At 42.2% G+C, this 10,880-nt stretch overlaps 1 protein-coding gene across 5 annotated transcripts in view; it reads right to left on the bottom strand.

Moving 5' to 3' along the window:
• The window catches only part of MTUS1 (microtubule associated tumor suppressor 1), a 93,629-nt gene that overhangs the window by 15,936 nt on the left and 66,813 nt on the right, over positions 1-10,880 (bottom strand). The window lies entirely within an intron of this gene.

Raw genomic sequence — 10,880 nt, 5'->3', positions numbered from 1 at the left:
AAGCAGCCAATGATTTCTGAAAGCCACAGCCCTTCTTTTATGAAAAGGCGAGCCCCAGACATGAGACGATCGATCTCCCTTTACTCAAACAACAGCAGATAGCGAAAGGAATGTTGCCCTTCCCCACGCTAACCGAGCTTTGTTTTAGCCGCTTGGAACTCCATGTAATCATAGAATTGTTTTGGTTGGCAAATAACTTTAGAATCATCAAGTCCAACCGCTAGCCCAACTCTACTGAGTGCTAAACCATGTCCCTAAGCACCACATCTACATGTCTTTTAAATACCTCCAGGGACGGTGACTCCACCACTTCTCTGGGAAATCTGCTCCAGCACTTGACAACCTCTTCAGCGAAGAACTCGTTTTCATATATGCAATCTAAACCTCTCCTGTCCAACTTAAGGCTATTTCCTCTTGTCCTGTCATCTGTTACCTGGAAGAAGAGACCAACCTCCACCCTGCTACAACCTCCTTTCAAGTAGTTGTAGAGACCTATAAGGTCTCCCCTTGGCCTCCCTTCCTCCAGACTGAACAACCCCAGCTCCCTCAGCTGTTGCCCACAAGACTTGTGGCCTAGACCCTTTACCAGCTTCACTGCCCTTCTCTGGACTCACTACAACACCTCAGTAACCTTTTTGTAGTGGGGGGCACAAAACTTAACACAGTATTCAAGATGCAGTCTCACCAGTGCTGAGTACAGGGGGACAATCACTTCCCTAGTCCTGCTGGTCACACTATGTCTGATAGAAGCCAGAATGCTGTTGGCTGCCTTGGCCATCTTTCTTATAGGCCCCCTTTAAGCATTGAAAGGCCACAATAAGCTCTCCCCTGGAACATTCTCTTCTCTAGGCTGAACAACCCCAGCTCTCAGCCTTCCCTCATAAGCCAAGGTGTTCCATCCCTCTGATCGTTGTTGTGGCCTTCATATGAACTCATTCCAACAAGTCCATGTCTTTCTTGTGCTGAGTACTCCAGAGCTGGACACAGTACCCCAGGTTTGGTCTCACCAGAGCAGAGGAGAAGAATCATCTCCCTCAACCTGCTGGCCACGCTGCTTTTTATGCAGCCCAGGATACAGCTGGCCTTCTAGGCTGTAAGTACATGTTGCGAGGTATGTCCAGCTTTCTTTCACCAGTACCCCCAAAGTCCTTCTTTGCCAGTCCCTTCCCTGCTCTCAGTCTCATCCCCCAGCCTGTATTGACAATGCAGGTTGCAACAACTGATGTGCAGGATCTTGCACTTGGCCTTGTTGAATCTCATGAGGTTTAGATGGGCCCACTTCTCCAGGTCCCTCTGATGGCACACCATCCCTCAGGCGTGTCCACTGCACCACTCAGCTTGGTGTCATCTGGAAACTTGCTACAGGTGCACTCAATGCTGTTATGTCATTGATTAAGGTATTAAACAACACTGGCCCAAAGACAGACCACTAAGGGACACCACTTGTCACCAATACCCATCTGGACATTAAGCCATTGCCCCCTACCCTCTAAATGTGACTATCCAACTAACTCCTTATCGACCAAACAGTCCATCAAGTCTGTATCTCTCCAACTTAGAAAGAAACGTGTTGTCAGGGACCATGCCAAAGGCCATCCAGACAGATGACATCCATAGCTCTTCCCTTGTCCACTGATGTAGTCACTCCATCACAGAAGGCCACTAGGTTGATCAGGCAGGACTTGCGTCTGGTGAAGCCATGCTGGCTGTTTCAAGTCACCTCTCCTTGTACTCCACATGCTTTAGCATAGCTTGTAGGAGAATCTTCTCACACACAGAAGTGAGGCTGATAGGTTAGTAGTTCCAAGGTAGTAGTTCCTTCTACCCTTTTAAAAAAATGGGTGCAATGTTTCCCTTTTGCTAGAAACTAGGGACTTCACCTGACTGTCATGACTTTTCAAATATCCTCAAGAGTGGGTTGGCAACTACATCAGCCAATTTCCTTTAGGACTCTGGAATGCACCTTGTCAGGTCTTAAGACTTACATATGCTCAGGTTCCTTAGGTGGTCACAAACCTTATCTTCTCTTAAAATGGGAGGGACTTTGCCCATCCTTCCCCCATTCCCCATTTTGCAGTTCATCCATTCAAGAAGTGTGGGAAGAGAGGTTGCCACTGAAAAGGCGTGAGAGTTGTTGAGTACCTTAGGCTTCTCATCTGCTGTTACGAAGCTTGCTAGTCTTACTCATTGTGAGGGTACACTTTCTTTGATCTTCTTTTTCTGTTTCACATTCCTGTTGAAACCCTTCTTATTAATCTTTGTATCCCCTTCCAAGTTCAGCTCAAGCCATGCACTGTATTTCCTGACCCCCATCCACAGGCAGCATCCCTATAGTCTTCCCAGGATACCTGTCCTTGCTTCCACTGTCTGCATTTCCTTCTGCTGGTGAAACTGAAGGGTGAGGTCTCAACTCAGCCATGCTGGTCTCTTGCCTTCTCTGCCCGATTTTTACACCTGGGATCAAGAGCTATATGTGCTCTAAGGAAAGCATGCTTAAATTTCTGCCAGCTCTGTTCTGCTTCCTTGTCCCTGAGGGCAGTTTCCCAGAGGATCCTATTGACTAACTCCTTGAAGTGCTACAAGTTTGCTTTCCTAAAACACAGGGTCTTGACTTTACTCTTTGCCTGATCCATATCCCTAAGGACTGAACTCCACCAGTGTGCAATCACTGCAGCCCAGGCAGCCTCCAATCACCATGACACCAATTAGCTAATTCGCATTGGTGACCACCAGGTTCAGTATCACATCCTTGGGTAGGGCTGTTTGTTACCTGCCTTAAGAAGTTATCCTCAATGCACTCCAGGAGTCTCTTGCCATGCTACTTTTCCAGCAGCTGTCAGGTTGGCTGAAATCCCCTAGCACAACAAAAGTCTGTGAGCACACCACCTCCTGTCGTTGTAGCAAGAAGTTTTGGTCAATAGGCTCCCCTTGATTGGGTGGCAGACAGCAAACACAAGGTGCCCTTTGTTGCCTCTGTCTCTAGTTCTTACCCAAAAACTTTCAACCTGTTTGTGGCTATTCTTCAGAGACAGCTTTTCATATTCTATCCACTTCTTGATGTACAGGGCAATGTCTCTGCCCCTCCTTCCTCACCTGTCGCTTCTGAAGAGCCTGTAGCATTGATAGTCTCACTCCATTCACGAAATTCATCTCACCAAGTTTCAGTAATAGCAACCATGTTGTAGTTACCCAGCAGCATGGTGGCTTCCAACTCCTGTTTGTTGCCCATGTTGTTTGCGTTTGTGTAGAGGCACTTCAGCTGGGCTGTCGGCCATGTCACCTTCTTAGAGGAACACACCATTACTCCTTTGTGATATTTCACTGGTGTTTTCCTCTTGGCTCCTATTACTTCAGAAGTCTCTGACTCATCTCTGTAAGACTTCAAGTGTGCTGCCAGTGTAGCCAGCACATCTCAGAGAACAGGCTGAGGGCCCTCACTAGCAGCCTGGCCTTCTGCCAGGTGGCTCCACAACCCTGCCCACCCTGCACTTTGGTATGTCATCCTACAGCTTGTCATGGGTAAGCCTGGTATTATCTCTCTCCCTCTTCAAGCTTAGTTTAAAGCTCTGCCAATGAGCCCTGCAAGTCCCTGAGCAAAGACCCTCTTTCCTCTTTGAGAAAGGTAAATCTGACACCATCAAGCCTGGTGCTGTGTAGGCACTACCATTATCAAAAAAACCCAAAACTGTGGCATTGACACCAGCCATGGAGCCATGTCAGTGCTGCTAATACTCATGCTTATGTTCATAGCCCCTGTGTACACAAAAAGGTGGAAATTCACTTTGCATGCCTTCCTTCAGCTAGGATACAAGAGAGAAAAAATAGTAGTAATGCACTGGCTCAAAAATCCTGTAGACTTTTCCCATAAACTACTACACAACTGACCACAGTAGATAAATTCACACACTGGCAGAGCCTCACCTGCACCTGGCTCTCCCCAGGGGAAACCTCACCTTTACAGCAGGTTCCCCATTTGCCCCTGGTCACTTCTGCCACTGCCTGAACCCCAAGCTAACACCAGCATTTCCTCACCAAGCCACCTGGTTAAGAGCACCCTGTTCTGGAAGTTGCAAATACTCACTGCATGCCTGCAGAACAAACAACACAGTAAAATACCCCATTCTTAAGAAAAAAAATAGGAAGTGAGCACCCATAAAGGTATTAAGGTCTGACACAAGACTAATAAAAATGAGTGATTATTATGCTACGCACCCTCATCTGCCACAAGTTATAGGAAATTATTCTTACAGCTCTTTACTAGAAATACTTGTGATTTTTTGACCTTGCATAGGGAACATCCCCTTTCAATCCCTACAGTTTAAGCAGTCTTAATGGTTATTTGGACACTTAACACACTGGTAGGGGTATTAAGCAGCTGTGTTGCAGTTTTACATTAAGCACTTAGAGGCTTTTTACAGAGGCAGTGGGCTAAGATTGAAAACCATGCCTCCGCCTCCACAGTAAATTCTCAGGAGAGCAGAGAGGTCAGTTATTAGCAGGACTAGCCCTGCTCTTCCCTGCTCAGGAAGGAGATGACTCATCTCGCTCCTATTTGACACCAGTTCACACTATGGACACAGCATCTCACGATAAAAATGTGAATGCTGGAGTGAGGTATTTAAGGTGCATCCTAGCATGCAGGAACACTACCATTTAGTGGATCTGCAAGCAAGTTAACTACCAATGCACTTTTATTCTCATACTGTGGGTTCCTGATGGGATTTTCCAAAGCCTTTACAGTAACCTTGTCCATTACTAAATTATTGTACTAAGACACTTAAGAGATTATTTTTTTTTATGTGCCCCCTCCCCTTGCTTTGCATCTTTGTTCTTTATTCTAATTCTCAAAAGATCATCCTTGAACCTGACTTCTTCCAGCGCACTCCGTTAATAACACATCTTAATTTTTTTGACCCACAACCTAGTGGCTGGACCACACTGCAGACCTTTTGGAAGTGCTAACGTTTTTGGTTAGTGTTTCCAAAAGGCCTGCTTTAACAGCCACACATTTTATGTTTCTTTTCAGTTAATGCAGTTTGCTGAGAAAAGGGCATATGAGACCAGCATATACTAAGGAGTGGCAGAGGCTGAGGATTGGGCTGGAATTGGTTTGGGGATGAAAGCTTTGCCACAGGCAGTATTAGGGTAGTGCACCTCTGCTATCAGACGCTACAAGAACATTCTCAGCATAAAGAAGGAGACTTGGACATTTCTTGTTCTGGGAAAGATTAGGCAGCTAAAAATCCTTCATGTTTTGAAAGCCTGACAAACAAGTTCAGGGGGATGTGTGCACCACTGCAAAGACTCGAGAGGGTGAGGTATGTCCCACTACAACTGCATGGAAAAAAGAAGAGGTCCAAGATTGGTGGGAGAGCATGATAGTTTGAAGATGACAAAAATGATCAAGTCAGGAATGAAATAAACTACAAAATTCGTCGTTCATGTTTGTGTTACTGGCAGTCATGCAGACCCATTACAGGCCTAAGAGTATTTTTCCTGGCAACCAGCTATTTTTGCTACAGTTTGAGATTCAAAGAGACCAGCCTAGGGTCATTTCAGATCCAGAGGTAAAGATGCATAAATATCTTAACAGTTTCCATAGTTCTGCTTTAAAAGCAGGAAGCTCTAAAAATCAAAACATCCCAGAATGAACAAAACCAGCATTTATACCAAACATGAAAGCAACTAACCTTCCTGGCTATGGACCTATACCAAAGAGACAAGATACCTCCTAGAACTCTGGTTATGAGCAGTTCTCAAACTGGACTTGGTAGGTATTCCTCAAGCATCCCACAGCTCTTTTGCAGAACCCAAATCCAGGAGTATGCCGTTTTATGGCAAACGGGCAGCTTTTACTTCCTTGAAAGAACCACTTCAGTTTTCCCAGCAAAACCCTCCTGCTGGCCAGATGAGGTGGCCCTGCTGTGAGAGCCCTGTGCTCTGCCAGCAAGTCAAGGCTTTGAGAGCCACAGTTTTTCTGTGACTGACCAAAAAACCTCTATTCACCTTTTTGAAGTTTTTCCTCCATGTTAAGACCTGCAAGTCCTCCAGCAGATACCCAATGTAAAAGAGCAAACCACGGCAGAAAACAGGTTTCAAGTACGCATTTCCAAATAAGCTAACACCTCCCATCTGATAGTAATTATCCACACATCACAGTTCATATCTAAACCACCACACTCCTTCTGGAAACAAAACATGTATCCTTTCTGAGTTGTACTAAAGCAAGAAGAATGCATAAGAACCAATATTGAAAAATTTGCATTTTTATACCAAAATATGGGGGGAAAGGGTATTTTTCTAATTTCAGGCAACCACATCACCCCAACATCTACTTGACAAACTACCTATTACAGTTGCCTAGGCTACACCATGCAACATATTGACTCTGGGAGCTCTATGGCATGTCAAACTTCTTAGCAAGCTTCCATCAATTAACAAAACCCTCTGAACTGGTGCAGTCTTAGTTGTCAACAGATCTCAATAGAGGATGAGTCTCATCTGAGGAGATTGCTTACAGACAAATCACTAGAAACTGGACTCTACTCCATTCTTGTGCCACCACAGACATGAAAAAATGAGCATCATTCACTTACTGTAATGTAGAAATTGAGTCACATCTTTGCATAAAATTTAGTCACTCCTCTGTCATCACCTCCCGCCTAGTGGCAATTATGAGGGAGGGTAACAAAAGGGCCATTCATATCCGCTTTGCAGTAGGACATTTGCTTTGATTATTTTGGTCCTTATACTACAGTATTTCTACCAGTCCACGCTACTTCTTTGCTAGCTAAACCAAATCTTCTAAGTATATCTTCTAATCAGAATAGTCAGCAATTTAGAAAATTTTAATCTCATCTGCCTGTCACCCCACTTAAAAAACCCTTGGAATGTCATTCCTTTCACATCACTTGGATGCAAAAGCAAGGTAAAGAAACAAGCCAAGGAAGTGGCATTGTAAGTTGGTTTATACCCTCTGCTCCATGTATGTTTTTGAAAGGAGCAGCAGACTATTGCTGCAATAAAGTGAAAATGTCATTAACGATATCAAATCAATAAATATACAGTGAAAGGACTACTTCCAAATTACTCTTGGCCCTATTGGTGTTATGCATTACCTTCCTACTAAATGAAATAAGCAACCAGTTTTCACCGTGACTTAACACTTCAAACAGAATTCAATTAAGCTTTAGAATGCAACACTTATATGAATAGCTGATAGAGACTCATTGTAATTTCTAATATTGTACTTCTCTCATTTGCTAGATACTTTTATGGAGAATCAGACATTTTCTTTTCCAATGTTTAGTGTTTGAAACACTATAGCAGAGAACCAGCCAAACAGGATTTCTACGAGTCATTTAATATTTAACACTGATTGTATACTTGCAGGATCTTTATACTTTTACAAGCTTTAAATGGCTTATTAAGTTCACGGGATATTTAACTATACTTCTCTGTAAGAACCTGGTTTCTATGGTACAGGATTTCTGAACTCCAATATTAGTTTTCACTTGTCACAAAGAATGAGTCCTTCCTTCCCTGTAAAAATACTGATATAAAAAAAATTACCCTATTGAAGCAACTGCTTATTTTTCAGTATTTACTCACATTTTCTGTTGCTGTTCATCTCGTCTCAGTACAACAGTCCCCATCAGATATGATGCAGCTTACACTGTCACAACTGAAGTTCCCACATCTATAAGCTATAATTATCATTATAAAGCTATTTGAAACATTAGAATGAGATTCTATGCTTGAGAACAATAATACATTATTTTCTTTACATCATTCAATTTTTAAGGCTCGTTAGAATTTCATCTGAAAAGACAGTACAAAACAAAAGAGAGAAACAAGAAGCAAAGATATTATTTTCTTCCTTCCACTAAAAGGTCCCTTTAGTTTTGATTTTGTAATAGATTCATCAGTTTTATACTGTCATTAAATATGCATCATCTTGAAAAAATAAAATTAGGAGAAATCACAAGATAGTAAAGAGAATCAACTTCTTCATGGAAAGCAACATGGGTTTCCTGAAACACCATGTTTGTTTCAGTAAAAAGTATCTTTTGCTAGGAGTGCTACAGGATATGATTCCCAATTCTCACCCCCTGTAATCCATTCTAAATACCTAAATGGACCCAATAAACTGCTTAACAGAGACATATTCTAAAAAGTTATTTTCACCAGAGCCTACTACTTTCACAGTAATTAATGGATTTAAATATTTTTCTGGATGTTAGAGCTCTCAAATCTTCAACCTGTTGCCAAAAATATTCTTGTCCACTAGCAGCAAACTGTTACAGGGACCTTGAGAACCATTTGAAACTTCCTTGCTTTCCATCAACTACCTGTCAGATGCAAAATGCTAGAGCCTAGGTTTGCTTTAGAGGGGGAAGCTACTGTGTTACTACTCAAATACTCTCCTTGCTGAACAGGAAATATCTGGAATGCTCAAATTCAAGATACTATGTTTTGACTTCTGTTCTAAGTGATTTATTTTTTAAACCTAAGGAAACAAAAATTATCTAAATTAAATATCCTTCTTCTCTCCTGTGAAAAGTTATGTCCACAGTTTGGGAAGCCAGATTTAAATAACAGAAGTACACTTTGGAGTAAAAACCTAATAAGAACCAGCCAAGTTTGATATTAAGTTCTAGAAAATCAGAACTATAAATCTAATGCAAAGACAGCTGCTCTAAACAATAGGCCTGCAGATGTATTTTGGTTTGGCTAGGCCAAACATGCAATTGTTCCAAAACTCTTCCTTTTACTATAAGTGGTTTGGGGTTTAGTGATGCCATATGTACTTCTGCTCCTTCAGCTAGATATCCATTTTTCACTTGATAAACATTTCCTGCTGACCACGCACAAAAGCAAGGGCAATTATTTTTATACACATACCCATGGGAAAAAACTTTTTGAAGTGCTAAGACATTCCCCCCAAAAATTAGTATCTAGACTCTTACAGTCATCCACATGTCAGGAAATACCAGTTATAGTAGCTCATTTACTTATGGTTAATTTCTATTTCCACCTAAGAATACTGAAGCCTGTTTCAATCACACAATTTAGTAATTACATAAGTAATGTGACAGAATGTATCTTGTGACATCCACAATTAGTGGTATCCCCACATTATTGCCAAGGCTCTATAAACTCTCAAATGACATTCCCTTTATGAAGGACACTTCTTGAACATGTCACCAGTCATTCCCAAGTTAAGTTTGAACTATAAACACTAGTCTTCCTGTAAGCATACCAAGAGAAGCACAATTGTCAAATTTAGATTTTGTTCATCTCTGTAGCACACCCAATAGTATAAACACAAACCTGAAGTTTGTTTCTGCAGCAGAATCTGTTGACAGTTCTTGAAATACTTGGATTCATTTATTAAAGTAGAAGAACAGACACAGGTATTTAAAATAATTTAACATTTTACCATGGTTTTAAACAACACATGTAGTTCTGAATTTATGCATTAGAATGAGAGAATGAAAAGGTAATATATTTGTCCATTCACACTTTGAACAGCCTCAAAGCTGTTCAAGTCATTTTAACAATACATTTTCACTCAAAAGCTGTATCTCCCTTAAATAGTGAAAAACCAAATTTAAAGCCAAGGTAGTATTGTGCTGCTAAAACACCCTCTCACCCTGAAACACTTAAGAGTTTATAGATGGCAGCAAGTCAGAGGTCTGACCTCTCCAGCTGCAGCGCACAGGGAGCCATGCAGGCGCAGCCTCAGGAAAGGGGCTGAGCATCCCTGGGGAGAAGCAGAGGTTCATGCAGGAGTTGCCACAGCAGCAACTCAGCAGCTGGTGGTGTACTTGTATAAGACATCAAAACAACAATCCAAGTTTGAGATTTTCCTTCCCAAGGGAGTATCTGGCTCCTAACCACAGCTGCAGACCTCTCATGTTCCCACCCCACCACTGGTGCTTCTTCACTCTCACTCCTTCCCACAGTGAGCGCCACTGCATAGGCCATACCCATAACACTTTGGGTATGGACAGACCTATAAAACCTGACCAATAAGAATTTCCTTTTTAATTTCTCTTCCTGACTGGATAGCTGAATTGGCTTCTCAAGGCCAGGCAAGCAGCAGCCCGTGCAGAGCAAGGGAAGAGAGGGCAGGGCTGGAGGAGTGGCAGCCACTGCCTGACTATTAGCATGGACATGCTAAATCATGTACTTAAAGCCTCTGTGAATGCAATTGTTACTGAAGGGACAACAAATAAATTCAAAATTAATACAGAAAATGAAAAGTAAGTTAAAACATCAATTGTAATGCAGCAGTGCAGATACAGTTAAAGGTTAACAGAAGATAGCTTTCCTTGGCAATTCATGCACGTATTGTATATGGCTGATTTCACCACTTCCTCTGTACTGCCACTTTTCCTTTCTTATTTGAACTTAAAAACAGGAAAATAGTTATGAAGTCACAGGAATTACCACAGGATAAGGGTGAGGGTTGTAGTCTAGAAGACTAAGCTTGCTTTTGTGCTTAGCCCACAGTTTGACATGTGTTTCCAACACCACTAGCACATATACAGCTGTCTAACAGCAGAAAAACCCCACACAGCATGGCATCATTGCCAGCCACTCTGTTCGCTGCCATCAAGTACTCTGGATGTCAAGGGAGTTTCCATCTGATATTAAGCTAGTGCAACAGTAGCTCATCCAAGGTAAATACTGGGGTTTTAGAATTTTTAATTTCAGAAGAATCTTGGTAAAGGTAGTTGAGCATAGAAATTCCCTGGACAAACCCTGACAGCTGAAATGTGAAGGTATTATCAGAGCCAACTATTGACAGTTCCAAGATAACGCTCACAACAAACAGGTTTGAGCTCAGGCAGAGTTTTGTGAGAGATTCCTGC

The sequence above is a fragment of the Chaetura pelagica genome, unplaced genomic scaffold (genome assembly GCF_000747805.2).
Source record: "Chaetura pelagica isolate M959 unplaced genomic scaffold, ChaPel_1.0 scaffold67, whole genome shotgun sequence".
Taxonomy (NCBI): Eukaryota; Metazoa; Chordata; class Aves; order Apodiformes; family Apodidae; genus Chaetura; species Chaetura pelagica.
The sequence above is the reverse complement of the archived record's forward strand: the minus strand, read 5'-3'. Positions and strand labels throughout refer to the sequence as shown.